At 42.1% G+C, this 18,708-nt stretch overlaps 1 long non-coding RNA gene across 1 annotated transcript in view; it reads right to left on the bottom strand.

Annotated features, from left to right (window-relative positions):
• Positions 1-4,834: 4,834 nt before the first annotated feature.
• The window catches only part of LOC138763400 (uncharacterized), a 42,220-nt gene continuing 28,346 nt past the window's right edge, over positions 4,835-18,708 (bottom strand). The window contains exon 2 of the long non-coding RNA XR_011357528.1: positions 4,835-5,520. This is a non-coding gene — a long non-coding RNA (uncharacterized lncRNA). The remainder of the gene's footprint in view (positions 5,521-18,708) is intronic.

The following is an 18,708-nucleotide window of genomic DNA, read 5'->3' as shown; positions in this document are numbered from 1 at the left end:
AGCAGCCGCTACAATAGATCAATTTTCTTATTGTGCTCTGATTTCTCAAAGGCAAAATGGACCAATTCGTAATTCTGCTAATAATTCTTAAATTTAAATTTTAAATTTAGACATACAGCATTGTAGCAGGCCCCTCTGCCCCAAGAGCCCATGCTGTCCAAACAATCCAAATTAACCCTACAGCCCCCCACAAGTTTTGAAAGGTGGGAGAAAGCCAGAGTGCCAGTGGGAACCCCATGCAGACATGGGGAGAACCTACAAACTCCTTACAGGTAGCATCAAATTCGACCCCAGGTTGGTGTCACTGTAATAGCACTCTGACGAGTATCAGGTCACTTATCTGAGTGCTTCTGGTACCATAAAAACCAGTACTACCTGTCACATGGTCGGTGACTAAATTATCTCCCCCACCAGGTTTCCTGGTGCAGAGGGTGACTAGACACCTTGCAGGAAGAAAAACAAGACCTGTCAAAGAGCAGATGAACCTTCTTGTAGGGTCAACGGCCATCTAGCAAATATATGCTATGAAGTGCAGAAAGGGCATCCCTTGCATTGAAGCTTGGTCTGGCCATTCACTGCAACAGAACTTCCCCCAGCCATCTTTGACCTCACCATGCCACTGGATCTGGGAGGGAATGTTGAGAGGGTGGGTCTGGACCTATGCAATCCTCTGCCCATCTACATCCATTCACGTACACACTGTTTCTTTCTGAGGGATGGGGTATCCTTATATCAAACTCCACAAACTGACTGAAAGGAACCATCATCGTCCTATAGGATGGATAGCCAGAAGAAGAAGAATAGCATTACGCTAACTGCAATGCTAAACGTGCCGCCCTATTCATTTCTTGTTGCATCTGCTTCATACATTCTGAAGTGGGGCCTTTAAATTGGACTCAGTGCCAATTTGCAATTCTTGATTCAATATTTAATCTTGCTCTCTCACTTATTTTTACTGTAACTTATTCTCTGACACATGTTTGTCACAAATTCTTCCACCTATCACCTTTAATAGGAGTATTTTATCAATTAACCCATCGACTCACATATCTTTAGTCTGTAGGAATATGCAAACTTCACACAGGTAGCTGCCACATTCAGGTTGGAACTCCAAACTGCAGACAGCTGCACCTCCTGCTGCAACACCACTAGACCGGACAGACCAAATAGTCTCCTTCCATCTTCAAAGGAGTTTACTGATCTTGAAGAAAATCTTCTGAGTTATCACAGGGCATGAGAAAATAGCTATTCCACATTCCCCACCATTGATCGTTAACAGGTGGTCTTTGGGTGTTTCTAAATGATGAGTGCAATGCAGGCATTCACAGTCAAATTTAATCATGTACCAAGATGCAGTGATGGAAGTTGTTTTGCAAACAGGCCAGTAGACATCTCATGCACAGTATAAAGTAAGACACAATCATGTATATTTACAGAGGGAGGTCAGTTGATATGGAGAAAATGCAACATAATTTTACTATTTTAGGTAGCCTGAAAATGGTGGGAAAGAAACTATTCCTGAATTCAGTGGAACATGATATCGTTCTTTGTAACTTTTTTTCCTGATGGCAGGGGTGAAGTGAAGTGAGTGCAGCACGGGTGGGATGAACCTGTTAATATATTGGCTGCTTTCCTAAGGCAATGGGAGTTATAAATGGAATTGCTCCCTAATATTGCTTCTTCTTATGAAAACAAACAGTAGCTAAGAAACTACAATGCGGACAAACAGTAGCTAAGAAACTACAATGAGGACAGACCCTCAGAAAGCAGATGCATGAAACATCTGTAGCGATGTATCTCATCATTGTGCCTGTTTAAAATGTAAAGCTACTGCCTTGTGTAAGTGGTTGAGTTTGACAAGACTGAGGTGGGAATTTGAAACATCAATGACCCAAGATGTAGATAAGATCCCGATGAATTAGCTGAGAGTGAAGAGAACCTAAGAATTAATGTGAGTGTGAAATCTGCTTTTAATTAAAAATTAAGAATCAAAGGGTTACATCACCCGGAAAGTGATCTAGATTGAGTATAGAGGAGACTAGAATATGCAGAAATTGGAGAAGTGAAGTGGGAAGAAAGCCCAACTTGAGGAGAATAATTATGTTGGTCTTGTTCAAAGTGATGCAAAATAATGATATTACCATGACAACAGAAATAAAAAATAGGAAAGTGAATTTGTTTTCCCATTGACGTTACAAATGAACATGTGGAAGAGGGTTGACAAATTTCAACTTCAGTTTTGGAGAATGCTTGCTTCAAATGCTATGGTCCACAAGGTGTGCCAACCTTACAGCCCTTGGTAGAGGGTTATATCTTGATTCTTTTCCATTAAGTCTCTTGGGCTTGCAGATGAATAATGCTTTAGAAAAGGTCATCCTTTATTAAGTGGAAAGGAAAGGGACTTGAAGACAAGAACAAGGGGAAGAAATAAGATCGGTATATGCTTGATGGTAACATTAGGATGTGATTGGATATTTTAGCGAGATCAAGTCATCAGGAATCCAAATGCTGGTAGATGGGAAGAGAATAGATACATATCAAGTACATATGTATATGGAGGTTAGCATTGACGGTGAGACAAAGGATCAGTGTCAAGGCAGTTTGACTTTACAACTCGAAGACTCTACATCTTATGACTAACTAGCAGATTGTGGTCCTAGAGTAACATAGAACATTAGAGAACAGTACAGACCCTTTAGGCTCTTTTTTGTCGACCTCTATAAACCTTCTGTACAACAATCTAATTCTTCCTACCTCACACCCATAACTGCCTATTTTTATATCATCAATGTACCTGTATAAAAGTATTTTAAAAATCCGTAATTGTACTAGCCTCCACTACCAAACCACCATCCACCCATCTCCCCCCCCCACCCCCACCACCCCATCTCCGGCAATCAATTGCAGACATCCACTACTCTGCTTAAAAAATGCACCTCTGACATTTCCCCTGAAGTTTCCTTTCTCACCTTAAACAGATGTCCCCCGTTCTAAACTGATATCCTCTGGTAAAGGGTGTATTGCGGCAATGACCTACCAAAGAGTCCTGTTCCATTACTGGAGCTGAAATTTCCCACAATATCATCCATTACCTTGATCCAGACAAGTCTACTTGATGTGTCATCTCCCTTCTTCCTAGATATTGCAAACTCAATGTGGTTGTGATCGAGGCCAATGTCTTTGTTCCCCCCTCCATAAGATTGATCATTGAGGCAAGAAGTCATTAAAACTACAGAAGACTGGAGAACACTTTTCCCAAAAGATTTTGGTTGAGGCTGGGAAGCAAAGGCTGAGGGAGAGGAAATATTACCAGCACATATTCCAGATGCATCACCACAGGAACAAGGTGGCGCTAAGATGGATTGTGAAAGCTTGCAAGTGTAAAAGCAGCCAACAGCAGAGTCAGGCACCTCAGAGTTAGAGTCCACTCCAAGTTACTTGGCAGGTCTGTTTTCTCCAACTCATTATCACTTACATTGAGGATAGCAAGATGATGGATCTGAACATTTAACAGTTGTGCCCAACTGAGAATTGCCTGGTTATTGGAGAAGCTTTAGGCTATTCCTACAATGTCTTTTCCTGGAGGTCGGTGCCTGATACTGAATAGACAGAGGATTTCCTTCCTCCATCCTTGATGTTGATATGTGACTGAGTATACTTGTTAAAACTGGGCTGACCAAGTGGTTTTAACTAACATAAATAACTCCTGGTCACAACCTCTTCTTGCTGCTACCTTCAGTAGAAGGTGCAAAAGCCTGAGGAACAGCACTTCAGGATTCAAGAATAGTTTCTTTCTAATGGTTGTTCCACTCCTCATAAGCTACTACAACACTACAAAAAGAAGTGCTTGCAGAATTGAAACACTTCTATTCTTCTTGCACTAAATGTAACTGTCAATATTTATGTATCTTTCCATATTGAGGTGTACTAATTGGAGTATTTTTTTAAATAAAAGTGCCTGTCTGACTGAAGTAAGTAGGAATTTTGATGCATGTGTACATTATACTTAATTGTATGCTAATATAATCACCTTCATCAAAATCAAATAAACTCTTCAAAAACTTGAAATTTGAAATAAAAGCAGCATCTACAGGAACAATGTGGCAGGTCAGACAACTTGCAGTGTTTTCTAGAGTTTTTTTAATGATGCAGTGTGACAATTGGCACTGTTATTCAGAAGATTCCTTCAATAAAGGATAGAAAGCTCCATTTCTGTTAATTGCCTGAGAAAGACCAATGGCAGAAGTCACGTGAAAAATGTGATCTCCCAACCACAAACAGTAAGTGCACTGCAGTCGCAACATATTGAGCTGCTCAAGATTTATGCCGGGTATACCCATAATGGACAAGGTTTGGAAAAATTGTTTCATTCTTATTTTTAATATGTGAAGATGATACAAAAATGGAGCAATGGTTAACCCATGTTTTCATTCTCCATTCAAAGTGTTGCAAGATCTTTTAAGTTACCTTCCTTGACTAATATTTTCTCTGCTCCTTGTTAGTCCTCTTCCTTCTATCTGAATATCCAGAACCATTTTAATTCCATTCTTTTCAAGAGTAACAGTGTTTAGGACTTTTTTCATCTGAAGCTGAAATTAGATTGACATTGTTCAAAGTTCAAAATTCAGATTTTTTGACAGAGTGTATACATCACATTGTGCACCACCCTGATTCATTTTTCTTGCAATCCATGCAGAATTGCTACTTATTGGTAAATGTAAACTGCATTTAAGAAGAAAGTGATGTATACAAGAGAAAGAAATAAAAATAAAGTAAATTAAAACAAACCGACTCTGCAATAGAGAAAAAAATATTCAGTTATTAAAAATGTGAAAAGTGTGAGACAGATTTTTTTTTTAATTTAGTGGTACAGCATGGTAACAGACCATTTTGGCCCATGAATCTGTGCCACCCAATTTATACCTAATTAACTTACAACTCCAGTACATTTTGAATAGTGGGAGGAAACCAAAGACCCAGGGGAAACGTACAAGCTCCTTGCAGACAGCATGGGATTCAAACCCCGGTCCCGATCACTGGTGCTGTAAAGGCATTGCAATAACGCACTAAAATGAGACTCTGAGTCCGTTGTTGGATGGATAGTAACTGTTCTTGGAACTGGTGGTACAAGTCTTGTGACTCCTACAGCCCTTTCCTGATGGCAGCACCAAGAAAAGAGCAGGTCCTAGGTGGTGTGGATACTTAATGATTGCTGCTGCTCTCTGACGGCAATGTTCCATGTAGATTTTCTCACTGGTGGGGAGAATTTTGCCTGTGGATGTCCTGGGCTGTATCCTCTACTTTGCGCAGGGCTTTTCACTCAGCAGAATCAGTGCCCCCCATATCAGCCCATGATGCAGCCAGTCAGCACACTTTTCACTACACCCATGTAGAAGTTTGCAAGTATGCCGACGTCGTATCAAACCTCTGCAAACTCCTGAGGAAGTGTAGGTTGTGACATCCTTTCTTCACAATGGCATTACTTCATTGGGTCCAGGAAAGGTCCTCCAAGATAGTGAACTGTTGAAATGAAATGGAATCAAAATCAGAATGTATTGTTATGAACAAGTCACAAAATTCGATATTTTACACAGCATCATAGTGTAAACATTCATATTATAACCATCTTACAATGTTAGTATATATAAAAAAAAATAAAATAATAGTGTACGAAAAGTAAGAGTGTCTTTGGTTCATTGATTATTCAGGATTCTGATGGCAGCGGGGAAAAAGCTGTCCTTGTACTGTTGAGTGCTCATTTTTAGACTCCTCTACCTTTACCCAGATGGTAACAGAGTGAAGAGGGCATGTCCTGGGTGGTGGGGGTCTTTGAGGATAGAGGCTATTTTTTAAGGCATCACCTCATATAAGATGTCCTCGATGGAGTGAAGTCTGGTGCCTGTGATGTCGCAGGCCGAGTTAACAACCCTCTGGAGTTTATTCTTGTCCAGAGAGTTGGCATCTCCATACCAGGCACTGATGCAACCAGCCAGAATGCTCTCCACAGTATACCTGCACCGTGACATACCAAATCTTCAAAAACTTCACAAAGTGTAGCCACTGGCGAGCCTTCTTTGTGATAACTTCAACATAGAGGCATTAGGACAGGTCCTCTGAGATGTTGACACCCAGGAATTAGAAGTACTTGTCCCTCTCCACTACTAGCTGGAGGAGTTGTTGGTAAGGTACGCTACATTCAGAGCGGGACTATGTATAACATGGCAGTACTTAGCATTAAGTTTCCTCCCACTACCCCCGTTGTTGGTACAGGGAGTTAAAATGTACATGTGTGGGGGAGTATGGTAGGGTAAGCAGCCACTGGTATTGAGGTCCCTTGCACCTGATATGCATGCTTACACTGTTATACTTTTTGATTGTACCATGGAGATGATAGATGACCACTGGTATCAGAGTCCAACCTGGGTCCGATGTGAATGTTTATATAGTTTTTGTGTAATAAGGTTAATTATTAGCAATAAGTATTGTTTGACATCTTCCCCTGTTTGACATCTTCCCCTGTTTCTTTCTTTTGTTATCTTTCATTGTGGTATTTGTGTCCAGACTCGTCTCTCTGTGAACCCTTCAAACCTGTACATTCCCAACGCAGCTACTGATGTGGTGAGCAGGGTTCAAAGAGTTTCAGCCAGAGACACGCACAGTAACTATACAGGAGATTGCGTTAACGTGTGTGCATGTGTTCTTCTCCTGTTGGGTGCACGTCTGGGAGTGTACCTCCTCACGAACAGGGGCGAAAACACACGAGCTGCAGGAGAAGGCCCAATCAGGGGTAGAATTTAGGATCTCTGTGTGGACAGATGATAGTCAGGGGTTCAGCAAGCTAGCGGCTGAGCTGGTGGGCCATGCAATACCAATGAACTTGGTCAATAGGCCCTGTAGGGAAAAGATTGGGGACTATGTGGGAAGAGAACTATGTTGAAGGGATTGGGATTTTCTGAAGCCAGGGGAAGTTATAGGGTGCCCTATGGTTGTTGATAACCCTGCTGAGGCACCAGTAGGATATCGTTCAGAATTTACCAAAACAGGGTGCTCAGAAAGATGAGCAGATCAAATCCCTAAAGCACCACTGCAAGAGGCACTGGACTCTGCCCAGCCATGCATTGGCAGCCTCGAGGCGAAATATACTGAGGCTGCCTGCCGATTGGTCAAATCATGGCAGGTGCAGGTGGCCCACTGATCAGGCTGGCAGGCAGATCCCAATAAAATAAGGGCCATTATCATGCACGGAGAAGAGAGCAATATGTGGTCGTGGGATGGGGATGTGTGGATGGAAAATGATACTGATGAGGAGGCTGAGTCTCCCATTTCATGCCTGAAATCCTGCAATCCCGGACCCTGACTACACGGTCCCAGACCTGCCACGAGGATCTCCCGTCGACTCTTCCTATCAGGGTTTGCTGAGAATGAAGAGAGGACAAATGGACAAGTGTGTGGCCATTATGAGGTCATAGAGACCCAGGACTACTTCACCAAGGAATTAACCTGGCTAAGAGATGGATATCACTGGTGGCCAGGTGTGCTCCTGGCCGCAAGGCTGCTCAGGCTGTGAGATGAGGGGACTCCTCATATGGGCCTCTCCCATCTAGAGGCCAGCACCCTGGGCAGCCGGTCAGCACTGGCATTGACAAGTGCACCACCCTATGGGGTGGGATAGATTCCCTATGTTCCTGCAATGGGACGTGAAAGGTCAGCTGCAGTGGCACATGGTCAGTGAAGGCACGAAGACGATCAGGGAATGGGCTCTCATTCTTGGCATCTACAAGGATGCTGCAGGTGCAATATCCCCAAGGAAGCCAGGGCAACCACCAGCCACTTTCACGTGCCACCAAGTGACCACTGCCCACCCCGACCTCAAGGGGGTAGTCTTGCCCTTGATGGGAGCAGTTCCCACAGCACCCCATTCCATTGAGAACACAATGACCCTGTTTGGTGAGGGGAAGAGCTGGTAGAAGATTATCATTTCCAGAAACATCACTTTCCCCTGCTGATGAGCCTTGTTCCTCATTTTAAATGCACTGTGTTACCTCTGTATTTACTGTATAATTTTAATTTGCATGGTTTATGTACATGTCATTTAGTATAAATAAAGTTAACTGTCAGTTGAAGATTTATTTTCTTTTTGTTAACCATTTTGTTGTTAATGTTATATATTTGTTAATGATGTTTATAGATAATTGGTGAGTGGTGTGACTTCCAAGGGGTGGAATGTAGCATGGATTGTGGAGGGTGATGCAGCCTCAGTTTTGGAACTTAGTGGTAATGTCGATTGTGGAGTGTCACGTGACCTCTCCATCTGGAATTTAGTCTGAAGTCTGATTACCTGCCAATCAAAGTTGGACTCTGCCCACCCATAAGTGCATACCTGATTATTGGCTCCTTTAAATCACATACTGATACCTGGGCTGAACTCCCCAGCTTACTGCACTTTAAAAGCACACCATGGGTTTTATGTTCTCTCTATGCTCTTTGGTCCTGACTACGAATGCTGCTCTTTAACTATGGACATCACTGGAGGAGTCATTGGTAAGGTGCACACCTAGAGCAGGATCATAGTATTTTTTGGCAGTACTTGTGTGTCGAGGATCAGAGGAGCAGGAGGTCAGCAAGAGGAGAGGTAAGTACTGTAATTAAAGTACTTACCAGGGCTCGGGCCTAGCGGGTCGAACAGGGAGCCATTGAAGTCAGGCTCAGAGGTGTCCAGGGGAGGTGGAGTGAGGAGCGACTGACAGGATTAACTGGTAGAGGGCAAATAAAGAGGGAAAGGTAAAAGAGTGGCCAGGGAGTGAGTGGCCAGGGAAGGCGTGGGGAATTCAGGCTTTGGCTCAAGAGGAAGGAATGGGGAATTCTGGCTTTGGCTCAAGAGGCTTTGGTGAGCAGAGCCTGAGGTCGAGCTTGTCAAGTTAAGGTAAGACTGCTTAATTGCTTTCGTATTATTTAGTCATTTCCACTTACTTGAGAAAGGAGGAGAGAGAAGAGATGAGTGTGAGAGCAGTTTGCTGTTCTCTGTGTCAGATGTGGGAAGTCATGGAGTCTTCTAGCCTCCCTGACGTCCATATCTGCACCTGGTGTGCTGAGCTGCAGGGAACTAGAGCTGCAGCTCAATGACCTTGCTCTGGTCAGGGAGAGTGAGGTCGTCATAGATAGGAGTTACAGCCAGGTGGTCACGCCAGGGCTACAGGAGCAGGACAGGTGGGTCATGGTTAGGAGAGGGAAGAGGAAGAGTAAGATGGTAGAGAGGACCCCTACGGCTGTGGCCCTCAACAACAGGGTATTCTTTGGGTACTGTTGGGGGAAAGCAGCCCAGCTGGGGGAATCGATAGGAGTACAGACTGGGAATTCTGTGGACAGAGCAAGGAGAAAGGGATGGTGGTTTCTCTCCCTGGTGCCAGGGTCCAGGATATTGCTGCTCCAGTCCAGGACATCCTAAAGGGGGAGGGAGATGAGACAGAAGTCGTGGTACATGTAGGTTCCAACGACATAGGGAGGAATAGAGAGGAGGTCCTGAAAAGTGTGTACAGGAAGTTAGGTAGAGCGTTAAAAAGGACTGCAAAGGGAGTAATCTCGGGATTACTGCCTGTGCCAGGCAACAGTGTGAGCAAGAATAGAATGAGATGGAGGATGAATGCATGGCTGAAGGGGTGGAGCAAAGGGCAGGGATTTGTTTGTGGATCACTGGGACCATTTTTGGCATAGGTGTGACTTATACAAAAAGGACGGGTTGCATTTGAACCCCAGGGGGACCAGGATTCTGGCGTGGACGTTTGCTAGGTTTACTCAGGAGACTTTAAACTAGAATGGCTGGGGGGAGGGAACAAAATGGAAGAGAAAAGCAAAGAGAAGGTTAGAGTGCAATCAGAGAAAGCTTGTAGTGTTTGAGGGGGAAAAGGAAGGTGATAGAAAAGGGGTATGCTCTATACGAAGATGGACAGAGGTCGATTGCAAAAGATCATAAGAGAATTGTTGGTAAAGATAGGGGCCTACAGGAAGTAAAAAGTGGGAAATCTCTAAAATGCATATATTTTAATGCTAGGAGGATTGTAAGGAAGGTGGATGAGCTGAAGGTATAGATTGACCCTTGGAAGTATTACGTGGTAGCGATTAGTGAAACATGGTTACAGGAGGGATGTGACTGGCAGCTAAATATTTCTGGATTTAGTTGCTTTAGGTGTGATAGAACTGAGGGGGGGGGGAAGAGGGGGTGGGTTTGCACTACTTGTTAGAGAAAATATTGCTGTGGTGCTTGGGTGCAATAGAATAGAAGGCAATAGAATAGAATTGGGTATTAATTTGGAGGCTATTTGGGTGGAATTGAGGAATGGGAAAGGGGAAGTTACAACTATAGGGGTGTATTATAGTACACTGAATGGGGAACGCGAATTAGAGGAACAAAATAGTAGGGAGATAGAAGATATTTGTAATAAGCACAGGGATTTTAATTTTCTGAATATTGATTGGGAAACCCATTCTTTGAAAGGGCTGGATAGGTTGGAAAATGTGTGCAGGATAGCTTTTTACATCAATACATGGAGGTACCAACTAGAGAGGGAGCTGTGTTGGATTTACTGATGGGGAATGAGATGGGTCAGGTGACAGAGGCATGTGTGGGGGAGCACGTCAGGTCCAGTGATCATAGTGTCATTAGCTTCAAGGTCATTATGGAAAGGGATCGGTCTGGGCCCAGAGTTGAGGTTTTTGAGAAAGGAAAAGCTAGGTTTGAAGAGATGTGAAAGGATTTACAAGGGGTGGATTGGGAAAATTTGTTTTCTGGGAAGGATGCAATAGAGAAATGGAGGTCTTTTAAAGGAGAGATTTTAAGATTACAAAATCTTTATATACCTGTTAGGTTGAAAAGTAAGGTCAAAAGTTTGAGAGAGCCATGGATTTCTAGGGATATTGGAAACTTGGTTCGAAAAAAGAGAGAATACTAAAATAAATATAAGAAACAGGGGAAAAAAGATGTTTGGGTACTATATTGAATGTAAAAAGAATCTTAAGAAAGAAATTAAAATAGCTAAAAGAAGGTACGAGGTGGCTATAGCAAGCAGGGTGAAAATAAATCCAAAAGGTTTCTACAAATATGTAAATAGTAAAAGGAAAGTGAGAGATAAAATTCGTCCAATAGAGAATCAGAAAGGACAAATGTGTGTGGAGCCAAAAGAGATGGGGGAGATCTTGAACAATTTCTTTTCCTCAGTATTTATTGAGGAGAAGGATATTGAACTGTACAGGGTAAAGGAAGCGAAGGGGGTATATATGGAGACTATAGTGTTTAAGAAAGAGGTAGTACTGGAGCTTTTGAAACATATAAAGGTGGATAAGTCTCCAGGTCCTGACAGGATTTTCCCCAAGACCTTGAGAGAAGTTGGTGAGGAAATAGCAGAGGCTCTGGCAGTGAATTTTCAAATGTCATTAAAGACTGGTATAGTGCCAGAGGATTAGTGTGTTGCGCATGTGGTTCCTTTGTTTATAAAGGGTTCGAGGAGCAAGCCTAGCAATTATTGGCCTGTAAGTTTGATGTCTGTGGTAGGTAAATTAATGGAAAGCGTTCTTTGAGATAGTATATATAAGTATATGGAGGGACACGGTCTGATCAGGGACACTCAAAACGGATTTGTGCGTGGAAGGTTGTGTTTGACCAATCTTGTGGATATTTTGAAGAGGTGACTAGGAATGTTGATGAGGGTAGAGCAGTGAATGTTGTCTATATGGACTTCAGTAAGGCCTTCAGTAAGGTTCCGCATGGGAGGTTAGTTAGGAAGGCTAAGTCCTTGGGTATTAATTTGGAGATAGTCAAATGGATTTAACAGTGGCTGGAAGGAAGGTGCCAGAGAGTAGTAGTAGATTTTTTTTGTCAGGATGGAGGCCGGTGACAAGCGGTGTACCTCAGGGTTCGGTATTGGGACCTTTGCTGTTTGTCAAATATATTAATGATCTGGAGGATGGGGTGGTAAATTGGATTAGTAAATATGCAGATGATACTAAAATAGGGGGAATTGTGGATGATGAAGAGAGTTTTCAAAGATTGCAGAGGGATTTAAACTGCTTAGAGGAGTGGGCAGAAAGATAGCAGATGGAGTTTAATGCTGATAAGTGTGAGGTGCTTCATTTTTGAAAGAATAATCAAAGCAAGACATGTGTGGTAAATGGGAGGGCATTGAAGAATGCAGTGGAGCAGAAAGATCTAGGAATAATGGTGCATTGTTCCCTGAAGGTAGGAGCGCATGTGGATAGGGTGGTGAAAAAGGCCTTTAGTATGCTTGCCTATATAAATCAGTGCATAGAATATAGGAGTTGGGAAGTAATGATGAAACTGTACAAGGCATTGGTGAGGCAGAATTTAGAGTACTGTGTGCAGTTCTGGTCATCGATTTATAGGAAGGATATTAACAAGATAGAGAGAGTGGAGAGAAGATTTAAAAAAATGTTGCCTGGGTTTGCCTGCATGTTGCCTGCATCTGGAATATAAGGAAAGATTGATCAAATTATTCCTTGGAACGTGGAAGGCTGAGAGGGGATTTGATAGAGGTGTTTAAGATAATGAGAGGGATAGATAGAGTTAATGTGGAAAGGCTTCTCCCATTGAGAGTAGGAGAGATGGATACAAGAGGTCATGGGTTGAGAGTTGATGGGCAAAGGTTTAGGAGTAACATGAGGGGGGAACTTCTTTACTCAGAGAGCGGTTACTGTGTGGAATGGGCTTCCGGGAAAGGTGGTGGAGACAGGGTTAATTTTGTCATTTAAGAAAGAGTTGGAAAAGTATATGGATGGAGGGATATGGGCTGAGTGCTGGTAAGTGGGATTAGAGGAGGGTACTTGGATCATTGCAGACTAGAAGGGTCAAATTGGCCTGTTTCCATGCTGTAATTGTTATATGGTTATGTATGATTACTTAGCATTGAGTTTCCCCCCCCCCCCCCACAAATCCAACCACACCCTATTGGTACATGGAACTAGGAGTGTGCATTTAAGTCACTGTCTTGTTAGAGTGTACACATGCGGGAGAGTGTGGTAGGGTAAGCAGCCACTGGTATCAAGGATCCTTGCACCCAATGTGTCTGCTTACACTGTTATAGTTTTTGTCCCATACCATGTAGAAGACGAGTGGCCACTTGCATTGGAGTCCAACCTGGGTCCGATGTGAATGTTTGTATAGCTTTAAAGTAGTAAGTGTGATTAAATATTGTTCGATGTCTTCCCCTGTTTGTTTCCCATGTGAACAATATAGTTACCTTTGTGACACTTGTGTCCAGACTCCTCTCTCTGTGAACCCACCAAACCTGATGCATTCCCAACACAATCACCACCCATTGACATGAGGTCTACCACAGATGTCCTCTGACTGACTCTACACAAAGCCCTGGAACACCTGGACAGCAAGGACATCAGGATGCTCTTTATCAACTATAGTTTGGCATTTAACTCCTTTATCCCCTCAAAACTGATCAACAAACTCCAAGACCCTGTGCCTTAATAACCCACTGTGTAATTGGATCCTGAATTTCCTCACCTTCAGACTACAATCAGTGAGGATTGGTAAGAAAATCTCCTCCTTAATCACCATCAGTACCAGAGCACCAAGAGGCTGCAATCGTAGCTGCTGCTCTACTTGCTTTACATCTGTAGTTGTGGAGGCTCGATACGACAATAACACCACCCATAAATTTACTGATGATGCGACATTAGTGGGCAGTACAAAAAGAGGCAATGAGTCAGCTTGGCTGAATGGTGCACCAACAACAACCTCACACTCAATGTCACCAAGAAGCTGATTGTGGACTTCAGAAAAGAAAAACCAGAAGTGTACAATCCAGTGATCAGAGGTGGAGAAGTAAGCAAATTAAAATTCCCTGGGAGTCATTATTTCGGAGGATCATTCCTGGACCCAGCACATCAATGTTATTGTGAAGAAAGCATGTCAGTGCCTCTATTTCCTCAGGAGTTTGCGGAGGTTTGGTGTGATATTGAAAACCTTGGCAAACTTCTCTAGTGTGTTGACCGGTTACATTACTTGTATGGGGGTCACCAGTACCTCTGAGTTGAAAGCCCTGCAAAAGGTAGTAAATACAGCCCAGTACATCACAGGCAAAATTCTCCCCATGCTCAAGAAATTCTGCATGTAAAACTGCTGTCAGAGAGCAGCTGCAATCATCAAGGATCCACACCATGTTCTGTTCTTGCCACTGTGATCAGGAAAGAGATTTAGGTCCCACAAGATGTACCACAAGGTTCAGGAAAAGTTGCTACCCCTCCACCATCAAACAACAAACTCAATCAGAGACTCATGGAAAGACTTTTACTTTGCTCATCATTTATTTTTTTTATTATTTATTTTCTGTATCGCAGTTAGCTTTTTTTACATTTCTTATTTAGTTTACAGTTCTCTCTTGTGTCTATGTACCTTCACTTGACTGCAGTTTTTTTTGCACTCAAGTAAAAGAATCTTGGGGTTTTACAGTGCTGTCATGTTTGCACTCTGACAATAAATCTGAACTTTGACTGTTTTATGAAGATTGACACTTCTACTTTGAAAGCAAGCTCGTGCTGGAGCTTTGACAATGACACTTACAGAGTTGGCAAACAGCCCATTTTTATACAGCATCTATTCGGCAAAATATTATTTAGAAGTTGAGCTTTAACAGTTATCAAGAACTAGCAGTGGTTGTTAATGTTAACAGATTATTGACCCTCTCTTCTTCATATTAGAGAAAACTAAGATTTTTATTTAAAAATTGTAGTAAAGGTCTTGATGTAGTTTTCAATGGGTTAATTCCATGATGTAATCCTATTTTCTGTGACAGCATGTTTGTCTCTCTGTATTAATATACATCCTTGTAAAAGAAAATTTTGGAGTTGGTAAGCAGTGGAAATTACCACATACACTGTATGTGAAATAAAGTCTGTGAAACAATTCTCAAGATCTCTGAATCAGTTAATTTTTTTGACAGATATTAATCTAAATTTGATTCCATTTGTTTTAATTCTTCCATACATTCTCATAGACTTCCTCCAGATTCTACCACTCACGTCCACAAAGAGAAATTTCCTTATCAACTCTCTTTGGAAAGTGCAAGGATACCGAACACTCGGAGGAAACCCCTGCAGTCACAGGGGGAAGCATAAAAACCCCACTCAGGCTACACCTGAGGTCAAGATTAAATCCACCACTGTGTGTCCTCTGCATCGATCTCCTGAGAATCCAAGGAAATGTATAATTTTGCACGTCAGCAGCAAAGACAGAGCCTGGAGGTTTGATGGACAATTTTATTCAAAGCCCTTCTTGAACCACACAGAGATATGCATGTAATATTCATTTATGTCTGTCAATTGTTTTGCAAGCAAGCAGATATTAGAGTGAACTCAAAATAAACAAAAAAAAATGTTGGGGGAATTGTTGTTCTTCAACCAGATTTAACTAAATCAGAAGCAAGCGTTGCAAAATTGTTTCATTCAGCATATCGAGTACCTGGGCCTAATTGGCACTCAGCTGACTGCTGTAAAAGCACCAACTGACACAAATGCTTCATAATGTAGCAAGGAAGCATTTATGGACAGAATGAGCACTTCTATAAAGCAGCAAAATCATCTCTATTTGCCTCTGGCACACAATGTCATGCTGATTCTAGTCTGAAAGTAATAACGTTTGAGTGAGTTTGCCATAGGATTGCTATTTCATGGACCCCTAATGTAATAAATGCAAGAACCACATTTCTGCATTGCTTCTAAGATGGCTAAAAATATGAAACTATCACAAAATTGAAGGAGAGCATCCAGAAAGAAAGACATGAAAAGATATGCTACACTTTTTAAAAACTGCTTTGGCAGTTGGAGTTTAAATGGATGATTTTGTTATGGCAGTACAGGGTGTTGATGAGGCCACATCAAGAATATTCTGAACCATTTTGGTTCCCATTAAATAAGAATAGGGTAGCATTGGAGGCATTGCAAAAGAGATTCACCAGGATAATTTGTGGGATGAGAGGATTATTCTACAAAGAATAAAGAGTTTGGATCTGTATTCCTTGGAGTTCAGAGGAATGAAAGATGACCTTATTCAAACATGCAAGATCAGAATAGCTTGAGAGGGTAGATGTTGAGATGTTCTTACTAATGGGAGATCACAAACAATGGAAGATAGCTGCAAATTATTGAACAACCAATTGAACAAACTATAGGAATAGAGATGTCATGTTACAGATTTTGGTGATGTGATATTTGGAATATTGTGTGCAGTTCTTGTCACCCAGCAACAGAAAGGAAATCATTAAGTTGGAAAGGGTGATAAAAATTTCACAAGAGCATAAATGGGACAGAAAGACATAAGTTACAAAAGAGGCTGAAAAGCTTGGACAATTTTTCCTCGAGTGTTGGAAGTTGGGGTGGAACCTTATAGCAGCTTATAAAAACATGAAAACTACAGATGAAGTGAATGGTCATGGTCTTTTGCCCTAGGTAAGTGAGTCCTAAATGAGTGGGCTTAGATATAAAGTGAGGTGGGGGGAAGGTGGGGTGGAGAGACTTAAAAGGGACCTGAGGGGCAACTTTTTCACTCAGATGCTGGTGGGTTTATGGAACAAGCTGCCAGATGAAGATGTAGAGCAGATAAAATTGTGACATTTAAAGGATATTGAGAAAGAAGGAAATGGAGAGGAAAGGTTTGGCAGGACGTGGGTAAAACTTCAACAATAGGTTGGCATAGACGAGTTGGCCTGAAGATTCTGTTTTAATGTTCTATGACTATGAATGAGGTATGCAGAAATTTATTCTTTCACAGGGTGATTAATTTCTGGCCAAATTATTAGATATTTTAAAAATGTATCACTCTCCTCCTTAAATATATCAATGAATTGAGGGCAATAGGGAACTGGCACAGAAGAGGTGTTGAGGGCAGCCATGATCATGTTGAATAGGGGGGTGGCTTATTCAAACTCCTTCAAGTTGAGTTCTTTGCAAAGACACATTGAGTTTCTCCAGCAGATTGTAATTTGCTTCATCCTCAAGCATCTGCAGTCTTTTTTTGTCCATTATTTTGAAAGGCCTGGACCTGATTTTGTTTACATCTTATTCTAGATTGAGAAAATAATTTCCATCCTATTGATCTCTCAAATCCTTTGATCTTAAACAGTCTGAGACATGTCTTGTTCCTTAAAGTCACAAGGTGTAGTCCTCATCATTGAAGCATTTTAAAGCCTGGAATCTGCAGTCACCACCCTCTGAGTGAAGTGTCCTCCAGTTCCATTTGAATATTTAATCTTACACCCTCAACCCATGTAATTTTATTCTTGTCTCACCCAACCTCAGTTCAGAAAAGCCTCCTTGCATTTATCCTGTGTGGACTTCTCATAATTTTGAACATCTCTATCAAACCTGCCCTCCTTCTGGGAATAAAGTCCTAACCTATTCAAACTTTCCTCATAACTCAACTTCTGTAAATTTCTCTGCAGTCTTTCAATCTTATTGATATTTTTTCTGTAGGTAGGTGACCGGAACTGCACACAATACTGCAAATAAATTAATGTAATAAATTTATATTTATTATCTTTTTCCATACAGTAATTTAATGTATGGAGTTGATTTTAGATTTGATTATTTGTAAAAAGGACTCAGATTGAGTTTATCAAATAAAAGTTTTATACATTGTATTTTTAATACACTCATTATCATTATTAAAATACAGAAGTCTTCAGACGCGGTGGTTGAAGTAAAAGCTCAATGCTGGAGAAATTCAGCAGGTCAAACAGCGTCCTTTATATAACAAAGTTAAAGGTACATAACTAATGTTTGGGGCTTGAGCCCTTCATCAAGGTATGGAAAAATGTTGGCAGGTGCCTGAACAAAATGGTAGGGGGGAGAGGCAGGGGCAGGAGCACCATCCCAAAGGCAGAAGATAATAAGTGGATAAGGGAGGGCACAGCAGCAAGCAAGGGGAGGAGGGATAGCCCTGAGAATAGAGAGGGAAGGGGAAGGAGAGCTAAGGGAAAGGGGAAAGGGAGAGAGGGAGAATGGAGAGTAGATTTGCAGAAATAAGAGAAGTTGATGTTAAAGCCACCCGTTTGGAGAGTGCCCAGATGGAAAATCTTGTTCCTCTAATTTACAGGTGGTCTTGGTGAGATAGTACATGAGGCCATTAACAGACACATGAGCATGAGAGTGGGATGCAAAATAGAAATTCTTGGCCACTGGGAGACCCCAGTCTCTGGTGCAGACAGAGTGAAGGTGCTCAGTGAAGCAATCTTCTATTCTCTACCCAGTCTCTCCTATATAGGGAAGGCAACAAAGTAAACAAAAATGCAGTAGATCATTCAGCAGATACATAATTGAAGTATTGCTTCAGTTGTAAAACCTGTTTGGGGCCCCGAATTGTGGTGAAGGAGAAGATGTGGCACATCCTGCGGCAACTGGGGAAGGTGCCGGGGGGACGATTGATGGGGATGGATGGGTGGACGAGGGAGTCACAGAGGGAGTGGTGCTTATGGAAGGGAGGAGAGGGTATGATGTGCCTCGTAATGGGATCATGTTGTAGGTGGCAGAAATTAAGGAGGATAATGTATTGGATGTGGAGGCTGGTGGGATGGTAGGTAAGGGCAAGGGGAATCCTGAGTTTGATATGTTGGGGGCAGAGGGAAACAGGCAAGAGGAGAAGGAAATGAAGGAGATGCAAGTAAGGGGTGAGTTGACGGTGTTGGAGGGGAA

Source organism: Narcine bancroftii, chromosome 5 (genome assembly GCF_036971445.1).
Source record: "Narcine bancroftii isolate sNarBan1 chromosome 5, sNarBan1.hap1, whole genome shotgun sequence".
Taxonomy (NCBI): Eukaryota; Metazoa; Chordata; class Chondrichthyes; order Torpediniformes; family Narcinidae; genus Narcine; species Narcine bancroftii.
Note: the sequence above shows the minus strand (reverse complement) of the source record. Positions and strands in the feature narration are given on the sequence as shown.